Source organism: Arachis hypogaea, chromosome 18 (assembly GCF_003086295.3).
Source record: "Arachis hypogaea cultivar Tifrunner chromosome 18, arahy.Tifrunner.gnm2.J5K5, whole genome shotgun sequence".
Taxonomy (NCBI): domain Eukaryota; kingdom Viridiplantae; phylum Streptophyta; class Magnoliopsida; order Fabales; family Fabaceae; genus Arachis; species Arachis hypogaea.
In genome coordinates, this window is record NC_092053.1 from 98100005 (window position 1) to 98113042 (window position 13038).

A 13038-nucleotide genomic window follows, 5' to 3' on the forward strand; every position below is an offset into this window, starting at 1 on the left:
TGGAATTGATGGATGGGAGTGATGAAGGGTGTTGGGAAGAGAAAAAGGTGATGTGGATGTGATTAGTTAAGGGTGTATGGGGAAGAGTGTATATGGAGAAGAGGGAAAGTAAGAGAGAGAGGAATGTGGAGTAGGTAAAGATTCTATGGGATCCACTGATGTTGGGAGGCTAGGGAATTCAAATTCCCTGCCCTCTTGTGGGCGTTGAATGCCCAGCCTTTGCTGAACGCCAGCTTCTTGCTCCATATGGGGTGTTGGACGCCCGGCCTCTGCTCCCTGGCTGGCGTTCAATGCCAGCTTCTTGCTCCATTGTGGGCATTGAACGCCCTCTAGGGACTCCTTCCTCGGCGTTCAACACCAGCACTGCTGCTCTTTCTTGGGCATTAAATGCCCACACTTCTCCTTGTGTGGCATTCAACACCAATTTCCTCACCCATTAGGGCGTTGATTGCCACTCTTGCCTCCTTGTCTGGCGTTAATGCCAGCAAAGGGTGTACTCCAGGGTGTTCTGCTTCTAACCCTGAACGTTTCTGTCTCTATTCTAACTACTGCACATGATCACAAACTCTAAAAAAAGCATTAATTCTAAAAATAACTGAATATAACTCGAATATAAATAACTAAAAAGCGGAATACTATAATAATGGTTGGGTTGCCTCCCAACAAATGCTTCTTTAACATCACTAGCTTGACAGTCAGCCCCTTTTTAGGGATAGGTAGGGGCTCAGAACTTTGCCCCTTACAGTGAACTTCTTCCCTGTGCTCTCATGGATGAGCTCCACGTGTTCTAGAGATAGGATCTTGTTCACAATGAGCGAAATCACTGGTCTATCTGTGAAGACAACTCTCATGCCAGGTGAGAGTTCTTTAGTGGGATCTTCTTTTCCTTCCAGCTTTTAGGCACTTTCTTCTTACTGCCATCCTTCTTAGTGCCGGATGATGGTTGCCTAACACCAAACTTAGAGTTGTTGTGTGGGGGCTCTGTTAGGTTTTGCACTGAGATAAGTGGTGGAAGCATTAAATGCTTGTCAGGGGTGTCTTCTCCTACTAACGCAGAGTGAGGTTTATGAACCTTAAACACAAGGCAGTCCTCATCCAGTTGTAGGACTAGTTCTCCTCTTTCTACATTAATCACTGCTCTTCCATTGGCAAGGAATGGCCTTTCAAGGATGATGGAATCATCCTTGTCCTCCAGGTACTTGTATCTTTTCCAAGCTTCATAGAGGGATTCACCTTCTCTTTGTCTGAAGGTTTGAACTTCCAGTCTAATTTTTTTCATCCTTTGAGGGCAAAGAATTTAGCTAGGAAAGCATTAACCAACTTTTTCCAAGAGTCTAAGCTCTCTTTTGGTTGAGAATCCAACCATATCTTAGCTCTATCTCTTATAGCAAAAGAAAAAAGCATAAGTTTGTAGACTTCAAGATTCACTCCATTAGTATTAACAGTATCACAGATCTGCAAGAATTTAGCTAAGAACTGATGTAGATCTTCCAGTAGAAGTCCATAAAACTTGCAGTTCTGTTAGCTCCAATGGCAGGTACAAAGATGCTTCTGCCATAAAAGTTAGAGGTAGGCATGGTGAAGTCACCAAGAATCTTTCTTGCCACTCCTTCAGATTTGGCCATGTCTTCAATTTCTTGTTCAAAATTTTATGAAAGGTTTCTTCCAGAGTGTTGTGCTTTAATTTATTGTAAGCTCCTCCTTAAAGTCCTTTCAGGTTCAGGATCAAGATTAAAGAGGGGTTCTTTATCCCTATTCCTGGTCATAAACATGAAAAGAAGAAAAGAAAGAAAGGAAGCTTCTATGTCTGATCTAGGGAACAAGATAATCCGTTAGTTGTCCAAACTCGAATAATCCCTGGCAACGGCACCAAAAACTTGGTGCACAAATCCCCACGCTTCGTATAGCTGAACCAGAAAGTGCACTGGGTTGTCCAAGTAATACCTGAGCGAGTCAGGGTCGATCCCATGAGGATTGTAGTTTGAAGCAAGCTATGGTTATCTTGCAGTTCTTAGTCAGGCGGATAGAAGAATTGTTGGACTTATTTACAATGATTATCTTAAAACCTAGATGGTTAAGGCTTGAAGTTACTTTGTCCTTATGAATTAACTCTAGTCTTACTATCTTCTTCAATTGTGAATGATTTTTTTTATGGCAGGCTGTATATGATTGACGCTGGTTTGAGCAGCCGCCAATAGTCCTCCATATCTGAACCCCAGGGTTAGTATGGATCCATTTTGATTGAGGGTGAAGCTTCTGCAGTCCACTCTCTTTAATGATCCTACTCAAAATGCCACACACAAGGTTGAATCTTCCGGATCAGAGAATGCTGCGCCTTTGGATTCTAGCCTCTACGACAGAGACCCTAATCTCCCTGTAAATCGGTTGAACTGGTTTTTCGAGAAGTCTCCAACGAAGTCGTGGATTAGCCGTCTGATAGATGTATAATCAAGCTGGCGGTTCAATGCTTTCCACTGAAGTATTCACACGAACCTAAGTAGACACGGGTGGTGGTCAGACATGCGGTCCTAGTATGATGAACGGAGCTGGTTGTCACAGACCATCTCATTCACCATGTTGAAGAACGAATATACATCTTAGAATTAAATCAAACACGAATTGAAGAGAAATAGTAATACTTTTATTAATTCATGGAACTCAGTAGGGCTCCTCCCCTCAACTTAGGAGGTTTAGAAACTCATAATGATAAGAAAATACAATGGTAAAAACAAAAATTATGGTGCAAAGTGGCCGAAGATCCTTAACAAAGAGTGATCTTCTACTTTAAATACTAAACTAATGACTAGTAAGGATAAAACAGTCTTTTAGTGCTAAAATCCACTTCTGGAGCCCACTTGGTGAGTGTTTGGGCTGAGCTTTGATTAGATCCACGTGCTATGAGGCCTCTAGGGTGTTGAACGCTGGCTAGGGGGTCCTCTTTGGGCATTTGGACACTAAAACCTATAAAAACTCAATAAAAATTAAACAAAACATACTAGAAACTATATGAAAATAATGCCAAAAAGCGTGTAAAATATCCGCTTATCATCATCCTCAATTCATGAGATGAAGAATGAAAGTGCACAAGAGAATAGGATCAAATGTGTATTGAAATCGAAACAGTAATATTATTAATCTATGAGAATCAGCAGAGCTCCTAACCCTAACTTAGGAGGTTTAGTTGCTTATGCTTTACATAAAGTAATGTAAACATATGAATGGTAAAGATGGGGTAGAAGATGAGATAGAAGATCTTAAACATGGTTGATCTTCTCCTATATATGATAACATAATAACTAAGAAGTAAAAAAATATGATAGAATAGACTAGAGGTGCGAAAATCCATCCTTGGGACCACTTTGGTTGAGTACTTGGGCTGAGCTTGGCGTCCAACTTTGAGGAATGGGCGTTGAATGCCCATTAGGGGGTGATTGGTGCCGTCTTGTGTCTTGGTAGGCGTTGAACGCCCCAAAGGGGGTGGTTCTTGGGCGTTCAACGCTGGCTTGTCTTCTTGGGACGTTGAACGCCAGCCAGAGGGTAGCTCTTTGGCGTTCAATGCCCAATATGGGCAGGCTCCTTCGAAGAAAAGTATAGATCATTATATATTGCTGGAAGACTCTGAAAGTTAGCTTTGCAATGCCATTAAGAACGCATAATTTGGACCTCTGTAGCTCCAGAAATGCTCGTTTGAATGCCCGAAGGTCAGAATTTGACAACATCTACTACGCTTTCCTTGCCTCTGAATCAGACTTTATCCAGAGCTCCTTAATTTCAACCAGAAAATACCTGAAATTATCATAAAACATAACAACTCAAAGTAGAGTCCAAAAATATGAATTTTGCACTAAAACCTATGAAAATATAATATCCGCTCATCATTGCCTGACTAAGATCTACAAGATAGCCATTTCTTGCTCAATCTGACAATTTCTGTGGGATTCGACCATCACTCACCTGAGGTATTACTTGGACAACCCGGTGCACTTGCCGGTTAATCTGTGTGAAACTTGCGGAGTTCAATTTTCCGCACCAAGTTTTTGGTGCTATTGCCGGAGATTGTTCGAGTTTGACAAACTACCGGACTATCTTGTTGCTTAGATTAGGTACTTTTTATGGTTTAGTTACTCTTTTGTTTGTGTCTTTTGTATTCCTTTTCAAAAAATTTTTTCAAAATCTTTTCTTTTCTTTAGAAATCTTTATCTTTTGTTTGAGTCTTGTGTCAGTTTTTAAGTTCAGTGTCCCATCTGTTTTCATCTTTTTCTTTAATCTTTCGAAATTTTTCCTTGTTGTTCTTCTTGGTATTCGAACTATTCTTGCTAATTTCTTTGTTTGATCTTAAATTTTTAAGATTGGTGTCTTTTAGTTGTTTTTACTTTTCTTTAAAAATTCAAAAATTCAAAAAAATATTTCTTTTACCTTTATTCAATTTTTCAAAATCCTAGCTATCTTTCCTTATCTTGATTTAAAAATTTTAACTTTGTTCTTTTCTTGTTGGTAAAGTTTAAACTTTAAATTTTAAATCTTATCCATTTAGATCTTTTTGAAACCTTTTTCATATCTTTTTAATTTGAGTCTTTCCTATCTTATCTTCTTTTAAAATTTTAAGTTTCAAATTATTATCTTTTTAAATCTTTACTATCTTTTAAATTTGATTTTCAAAAAACTTTAAAATTTCAATTCTTATTTTTTCTTAATCTTTATCTTATCTTTCTTTTTCAAATTTTGAAACTTACTTATTTTATCTTACTTTTAAATTTTAAAACTTTTTAAATTTCAAATCTTGTTAGTTAATTAGCTATCTTAGCTTTTAATTTCTTCCCTTCTTCCGAATTTATTTAAATAAATAAAATAAAAATAAAAATATTTTAATTTCCTTATTACTCTTAGAATTTGAAATCCCCTACCTGTCTATTTCGAATTCTATCTCACTTCTTTACCTCCATTCTCTTTCTTCTTTAGATATCTCACAGGGAGTTCTCTATACTCTGACATAGAAGCTCCCATTCTCCTTCTTTCTTGGTTTTCTTTTTCTTGTTTATGAGTAGGAATAGAGATAAAGAATGTCTCTTTGATCCTGATCCTGAACCTGAGAGGACTCTAAAGAAGCGCTTATAACAAGCTAAAGCTCAGCATTTCGGAGGAAACCTCACAGAGCTTTTTGAACAGGCAGCTGCAAATATAGACATGAAAACTAATCCTAATAATGGAGGAGACACAAGGAAGGTTCTTGGTGACTTTACTGCATCCACTTCTGACTTCTATGGGTGCAGCATCTCCATACCAGCCATTAGTGCAAATAACTTCGAGCTGAAGCCTCAACTGGTTACTCTAGTTCAACAGAACTGCCAGTTTTATGGACTTTCACAGGAAGATCCCAACAGATTCATCTCTAATTTTTACAGATCTGTGATACTGTCAAGACTAATGGAGTGGATCTAGAAATTTACAAGCTCATGCTTTTTCCCTTTGCTGTAAGGGACAGAGCTAGGCTATGGCTGGATTCTCAGCCTAAGGAAAGCCTAGACTATTGGAAAAAGGTGGTCAATGCATTCTTGACTAAGTTCTTTCCACCTCAAATGCTGAGCAAGCTTAGGGTAGAAGTTCAAACCTTCAGACAGAAAGAGGGTGAATCCCTTTATGAAGCCTGGGAAAGGTACAAGAAACTTATTAGAAAGTGCCCTCCCAATATGATCTCAGACTGGACCATGCCAGAAATTTTCTATGATGGCCTGTATGAATTGTCCAAGATGTCATTGGACCACTCTATAGGTGGATCTCTCCACTTTAAGAAGATGCTAGAAGAGGCATAAGAGCTCATTGATATGGTTGCTAACAACCAATACATATACACTTCTAGAGGAACCCTATGAACAGTGGTGCTACTCAGAAGAGAAGAGTCATGGAGTTAGATACTCTAGATTCTATCTTAGCTCAGAATAAGGTTCTAACCCAATAGGTCAACATGATCTCTCAGCATTTGATTGGAATGCAAGCTGCGGCTGGTAGCACTCAAAGGGCCTCTTATAAAGGAGAAGTCTATAATCCAGATCAACCCATGATGAAGAAGGTTAACTACATGGGAAATTCCTCAGGAAATCCCACTAATTAGCCTTATGGAAACACCTACAACCCATCATGGAGGAATCATCCCAACTTTTCATGGAGGGATCAACAGAAGTCTCAGCAAGGCTTCAATAATAATCAAGGTGGAAGAAACCAGAATAGTTTCAATAATAGACCATTCCTACCTTCTCAGCAACAGATGGAGACTTCTAAGCAAAGCCTCTCTAACTTAGCTACCATAGTCTCCGATCTCTCTAAGACCACTCACAATTTCATGATAGAGACTAGGTCCTCGATCAGGAATCTGGAGGTACAAATCGGTCAGTTGAGTAAAAAGATCCCTGAGATCCCTTCTAGCATTCTTCCAAGTAACACTGAAGTAAACCCAAGAGAAGAGTACAAGGCCCTCAGTATAGGAGCTGAGGCTGAAACTAAAGAAGAGCTTCTGGCGTTGAACGCCAGCAAGGGAGTAGCTGAGCGTTCAACGCCCAAAGAGGAACAAGTTCTGGCGTTGAACGCCAGCAAGGAAGTAGTTGCGCGTTCAACGCCCACTAAGGATCCCCTTGTTGAAGAACTAAAGGAAACCAGAGCTCATGAGGAGACCAAAGAAGTTCCCTTGAATGCCTTGTTGCAGATTATGGACTCTGAAGAATACTCCTCCTCTGATGAGGAAGAGGAAATTAAGGAAGAGCAAGTTGCTCGGTACTTAGGAATTTTGATGAAGCTGAATGCCAAATTGTTTGGAACAGAGACACTGGAGGAAGAACCTCCAGTGCTAACCAAGGAGCTCAATGCCTTGGTTCAGCAGAAACTACCCCTAAAGTTGCTAGATCCCGGACGGTTCTTGATTCCTTGCACCATAGGAACAATCACCTTTGAGAAGGCTTTATGCAGCCTAGGGTCAAGCATAAACCTCATGCCTCTCTCTGTAATGGAGAGGTTAGGAATTTTTGAGGTACAAGCTGCAAAGATCTCATTGGAGATGGCAGAGAAGTCACTGAAAAAGGCATATTGTCTGATGGAAGATGTCTTAGTAAAGGTTGAAAACTTTTACATCCCTGCAGATTTTATAATCTTAGAAAAGGTTGAAAACTTTTACATCCCTGCAGATTTTATAATCCTTGGAAGACCTTTCCTAGCCACTGCAAATGCCATAATTAATGTGGCAAAGGGAGAGCTCATTCTGCAGTTATGGCAAGATCATATCTTGTTCAAGATGCCTAAACCTAACTCCCTCCCTAAAAGAGAGACAACTGTGCAACACTTAGTATTCCAACCCTCTCTCTCAGTGCTGAGCTATACAGAGCCCCCAAACACCAAATCTAAGTTTGGTGTTGAGAAACCATCATCAAGCATTGGGAATAAAGGTACTAAGAAGAAGGTACCTAAAGGCTGGAGGGATAAGAAAATCCCACTGAAGATCTCTCACCTGGCATTAGAGTTGTCTTCACTGATAGTCCAGTCATTCCACACACTGTGAACAAGATCCTGTCTCTAGAACATGTGAAGCTCATCCATGAAAGCACAGGAAAGAAGTTCACTATAAGGGGCAAAATTATGAGCCCCTATCTGTTCATACCCTGGACCGAGCTATAGCGTCTGGGTTGGATGAAGACGAAATGACCGATCTCTTTTTTGTTTGATCTACTACCGACCTCCTCACAAACAGCTCGGACGAATCACCACAAAAGCCCAAGAAGGCCCAAGAAAGAAGAGTCACCGCCTACTAGAAGGCGGCTGGCCAAAAGATAGGTGATCTCACCCTCAAAAAGATAAGATAAGATAACAAACTTATCTCAAGGAAGGTCACTCAACACTGCTATAAATACACTGGAGCACCCAGGTATAACTTATACTCTAATTCCACTAAAAACCTGCCTAAATCCCGTACTGACTTAAGCATCAGAATCTCTTGCAGGTACCTCCCCCCTTCGGTGATCGAGGATCAGCCGCATCTCAAGCTCCAACAAGTCAGGCACGGCAGCCTTGGCCAGACTAGAAGATCTCATCCGAGATCGACCTCCCTGTTTCAGGTAACCCTCAGAACATTGGCGCCGTTGCCGGGGAATCTGGAAGTCATCCCATCACCATGGCAAACAACCCTACCAACGACCTCAACTTGGATTAGAAGAAGGAATGCCACTTAAGAACACGAATGCCACACCAAACTCCCCAAAGGACACACACCAATCCAAGGGAGACAAGACTCAGAACGCAAAAATTTTAGATGACATTTGTGAATAGCAGGATCACCTCAAACAGCTCAAACAAGAAGTCGAACGTCAGCATGAAGCCGAGTGAGATCTTCGAAGAGAAACAAGACGGCGTCGAGAGCTGGAAGACAAACTCTTGAAGCTCGTATCTGACCTCAAAACCAAAGCTTCTCGGTCCAACGGCGAAGATATCCCCCACAAGGACCAAGACCCATTCACAAAAGAAATCATGAAGGCTAAAGTCCTGAAGGACTTCAAAATCCCTAACATGACCCCATATGATGGTACGTCCGACCCAAGTCATCACCTCAGCAACTTCAGAAGTCGGATGTACCTCACGGATGCCTCAGACGCAACCCGTTGCAAAGCTTTTTCGACCACCTTGACTAAAATGGCGATAAAGTGGTTTGACAGCTTGCCACCAAGGTCGATCACAAGCTTTGATGATCTCGCCAGGAAGTTTTTAGCCAGATTCTCCATCCAGAAAGTCAAAACTAAGCACACTCCAAGCCTACTAGGGATTAAGCAAAGAGATCGGGAAAGCCTCCGCAGTTATATGGAGAGATTTAATAAAGCATGCCTTGACGTACAGAATCTCCCTACAGAAGCAGCAATTATGGGACTCATCAATGGTCTACGGGAAGGACCCTTTAGCCACTCCATATCCAAAAAACACCCCACATCTCTGAACGAGGTACAAGAACGGGCGGAAAAAGTACATCAATATGGAGGAAAACTCCTGATTAGGAGAAGCTTCAAAGACCGGATTCTCCTACCCACCATAGGACAAGGATAAAAAGTCCAGGAAAAAAGAAGACCAACCCACTGAGAAACCTAGAAAGTACCAAAACTACACCCCCTCTTCGAATGTCCCTTGTGATGGGTTAAAATAAAAATTCCACACCATAACCCACTAGCAAGTGTACCAGGTCGCATCAAGTAGTAAAACTCACTTAGAGTGAGGTCGATCCCACAGGGATTGATGGATCAAGCAACTTTAGTGAGTGATTAGTGTAGTCAAGCTATCATTGGTGAATTGAAGTGAAATTAAAGCAACAGAATGTAAATAGCAGTGAATTTAAAGTTGCAGAAAGTAAATGTGCAGAATCTTAATGAGCAAGAAATGTAAATTGACAGAATCTTAAATGACAAGAAATGTAAATTTCATCAAATGTAAAAGGGGCTAGGTGCTGGAAATTAAAGGAAGCAATAGATCAGAACTCAGAACACTTGCAAAAAGATTTAAATTGCAAGAAACTAAATTGGGAGCAATGTAAACAGAACAAGAAATGTAGATTACAGCAAATGTAAAGAGGGCTGGATGCTGGAAAGTTAAATGAAAGCAGTAAATCAAAGCATAGAACAATTGCAGAGGAATTAAATTGCAGGAAAATAAATTTAGATCAACGGAAAAAGGAATTGAGGTGCAGGGAAATTTAAATTACTTAGAATTGTAAATCAAGCTCACAGCAAACTCATGTAAAATTTCAGAAAGCAAAATTGCAGAAGAGAAGATTCAGAAACATGAAATTTCATAAACCAAATTGACAATTGCAGAAAAGTTAAAGTGTTTCAAAGGTAACTTCTACTCTACTCCTACTCTTATTGCTCTCTAGCAGAGCCAGCCTCCCTAATAAAATGAAAATGATGCCTTTATATAGGCTTTACAAAATGAAAATGAAATTGAAAATAAATTACAATTTAAATGAAATTTCTATTCTAACTATCTCTTGTGCCTTTGAGTGATGATAATGGGCTTTGCTTGCTTTGGATTTGAAGAAAAGTGGATCCGGATGGCTTGGTTTAAGTGGCATGGGTCAGGGTTGCTTGGTTCAAGTTGGTTTGGTGTGTGGGAACCTTCCAGGAGAGCGCTCCGCTTGAATTCTTGAGGGCTACTCCTCCTTGTGTGCCTCGTCCGTGTCATGGCATGCACCTAGCGCTCACATTTTGAGCGTTCCGCTCACTCTTTGAGCGCTACACTTTATTGCTTCCTTGGGCCAGCTTTGAACCTAACTATTCTTGGCCAAGAGAGCACAAAAAAGTTGAGGAAAAGGAGCGCTATGCTTGAGTTTTTGAGCGCTACTTGGTTCCCCTCTTCGAGCCTTGGTGAGAGCAATGCTTGGTTGGTTTTTGGGCCTTAAAGATGCCTATCACTTGTGCTTCAATTTTATACCAAATATAGATTGCTATATATTTTTGGAAATCTCTGAATGTCATCTTTCTAACGCAACTAGAAACGCATCAATTGGACATCTGTAGCTCAAGTTATGGCCCTTTAAAGGAGGCATGGTCATGTTGTCACAAGGCTTAAAGAAAAGTCCGAAAAAGTTAACAAAATTCAGCGTAGTGCTCCCTTTAATGAGCGCTAGCCTTTGTTCATGGGTTCCATGGTCATGGGCCACGCTTTTAAAAGCGTGGCCTAAGGTTCCAAAGTGTGCTCCAACTTCAAAGTGTGCCCCAAAATTCTTTTTTTCTCCTTTTTAGCTTATTTTGTGCTTTTTTGCTTCTTTTTCTTCTTATTTCCTACAAAGTTTATCAAATCAAAAGATCAAAGAAATATACCATTTAAGCATAAAAGAATGTAATATTTAAGCACTAATCATCAATTTCTTTTATGAAAAAGCATAGAAAAACATGACATGATGACATGTCATCACAACACCAAACTTAAACCTTGCTTGTCCCCAAGCAAGAAAAGAATCATGTAGTACATTTTGACAAACAAAGGTGAGAAGAATAGTAAGTTAATATTCATGGTAGGCTAGTTTTCTATGCATGCTACAATCACTAAATAAATGTAAAGGATTGATGCTTCTATCTAGCTCATTTTATGAAATCTTTTCCTTATGTTTCTTCCTTGAAAACAAGCTTTACATTTTCTTATTAGCTTCTCCTTTTGGGTGCTTTGCCCCATGAGTTGATAACAAAGCTATGACTCTAAATGCTTTATTTTTAAGTATTACCACTTGATACACAAGCACCACAAGCATTTAATTAGAGGACTTCATTAAGCTCATTTGTTTCTTTTCTTGACTCTCTAATCATTGATGCTCAGAACCTCGAGCTTTGAGGGAGTGCTTTTGCACTAGAGCCTAGCCTTAACTTCTAAGTATTTTATTTTCAAGCTTTTTGCCTGATACATAAACACCACAAGCACTTAATAATTGAATTGTCATTGGTACTCAGAGCCTTCAGCGTTCTCATTCTTTTCCTTTTTCTTTTCTTGCCTTAATTTGCAATTGCTTCTTCAAGGTTTTCATGATTTCCAAAGATTTCACAAAGTGTCCTAGATGAAAAATTCAATTAAATAAAATCTAATGCAATTGAGAAACAATTAACCATACTAGCTTTCCAATACTTGTATGCACATGCTAAGTTCTTCTTTAATGCCTTATTTGTTTATGATCATGATATTTTATTGCTTTTGAATTCACAAAACTCAAGTTGGTAGTCATACTGGCACAACAACATGTTAGAAATCAGTAATCAAACTATGCTTATTCATAAAACACATGCATATAGAGAAGATAAAGACAATCATGCAATTTACAGTGCTGGAAGTAATTAGGAGGAGAAAGGAGCGTTACCACCTTATGGTCTATCTTTCTTGTTGTTGTCCTTTTCCTCTTATTCTTTCCTTTCCCTTGCCAAACTCAGAATGCTTGCTCATTCTTAAGCAATAATTAGAACAATGGCTATGGGGCTGAGATGAATCATGAATGTCTTACACAATGAATGTTAGCAGTACATGTGTTGCAAGCAAGCAAAATTAAAGATAACAATCAAGGCACAAGAGACGGAGACATTGTGATTGCAAACATAAGAGGGTGTGCATGATACATGGCATAAAAGATAGGTGGCACACCAAACTTAGTGTGACACTTTCACTTGGAATTGATGCAAGTATCTAGTAAGGATTGGAACCAAATTTTGTTGCATAGCAACACCAAACTTAGAATGCAATCATATGTCAATTTATTTGAATTAAAACTAAGCAAATGAAACTGTTATATGTTAAATACAATAACCAAGCCAAGAATCTGTCATGAATAAGGATCTCTTGGTGCTGTATTAACAAAAACAGTTAATAGCAGAAAGCATTAAAAACAAGGAAATGACTAAAACAAAGAGAAAACTAAAATTTTCTAACTAAAAGAAAGATAACACTACAAAGGGGATTATGATTATGCAGACAAGTGGTGTTGCTTAATGAATTTCATAGAGAATTAAGTGGCACACCAAACTTAGAATCTTAGTGTGACACTTTCATTTCTAATGCAATCATCCAAAAATATTTGAAAACAAATTATTGCAAGGTAACACCAAACTTAGAATGTAATCATATGCCAATTTATTGAAATTAAACAAAGCAGACAGGGAAAGTAAACAAAGCAAAGAAATGTTACCTATGGTTGACATGTTCTTCACTTTCTTCCTCTTCTTCTAGTTTGTTAAGAGGAATGACCTCAATGGAGGAGAAGATTCAGCTATTGTCTCCTGTCTTGGTCTCTCATTAGCAAGCTTCCTTTTATTCATGGCTTGATTGAGCTTGCTTGCTGGATCAAGGATAGGATCGGTACTCTTGTTAGTTGCCTTCACTCCTTGGATATCAAGACATGGTTGCTGTGTGATTGTTGGAGCTTTATCTTCATCAAAAGCCTTTTGCATTGGTGGTTCAATGATCCCTTTATCTATGTAATTCCCTGCTCCACTTGAGTTTGGACTTTGTTGATTCTCCTCCTCACTTTCTTGTTCTTCCACT

The 13038-nt window shown here is 39.3% G+C and overlaps 1 non-coding gene across 1 annotated transcript; it reads right to left on the reverse strand.

Annotated features, from left to right (window-relative positions):
- Positions 1–5585: 5585 nt before the first annotated feature.
- On the reverse strand, positions 5586–5692 carry LOC112774204 (small nucleolar RNA R71). Its single transcript, XR_003188703.1, has one exon. It is a non-coding gene; the product is annotated as a small nucleolar RNA R71 (small nucleolar RNA).
- Positions 5693–13038: the final 7346 nt, after the last annotated feature.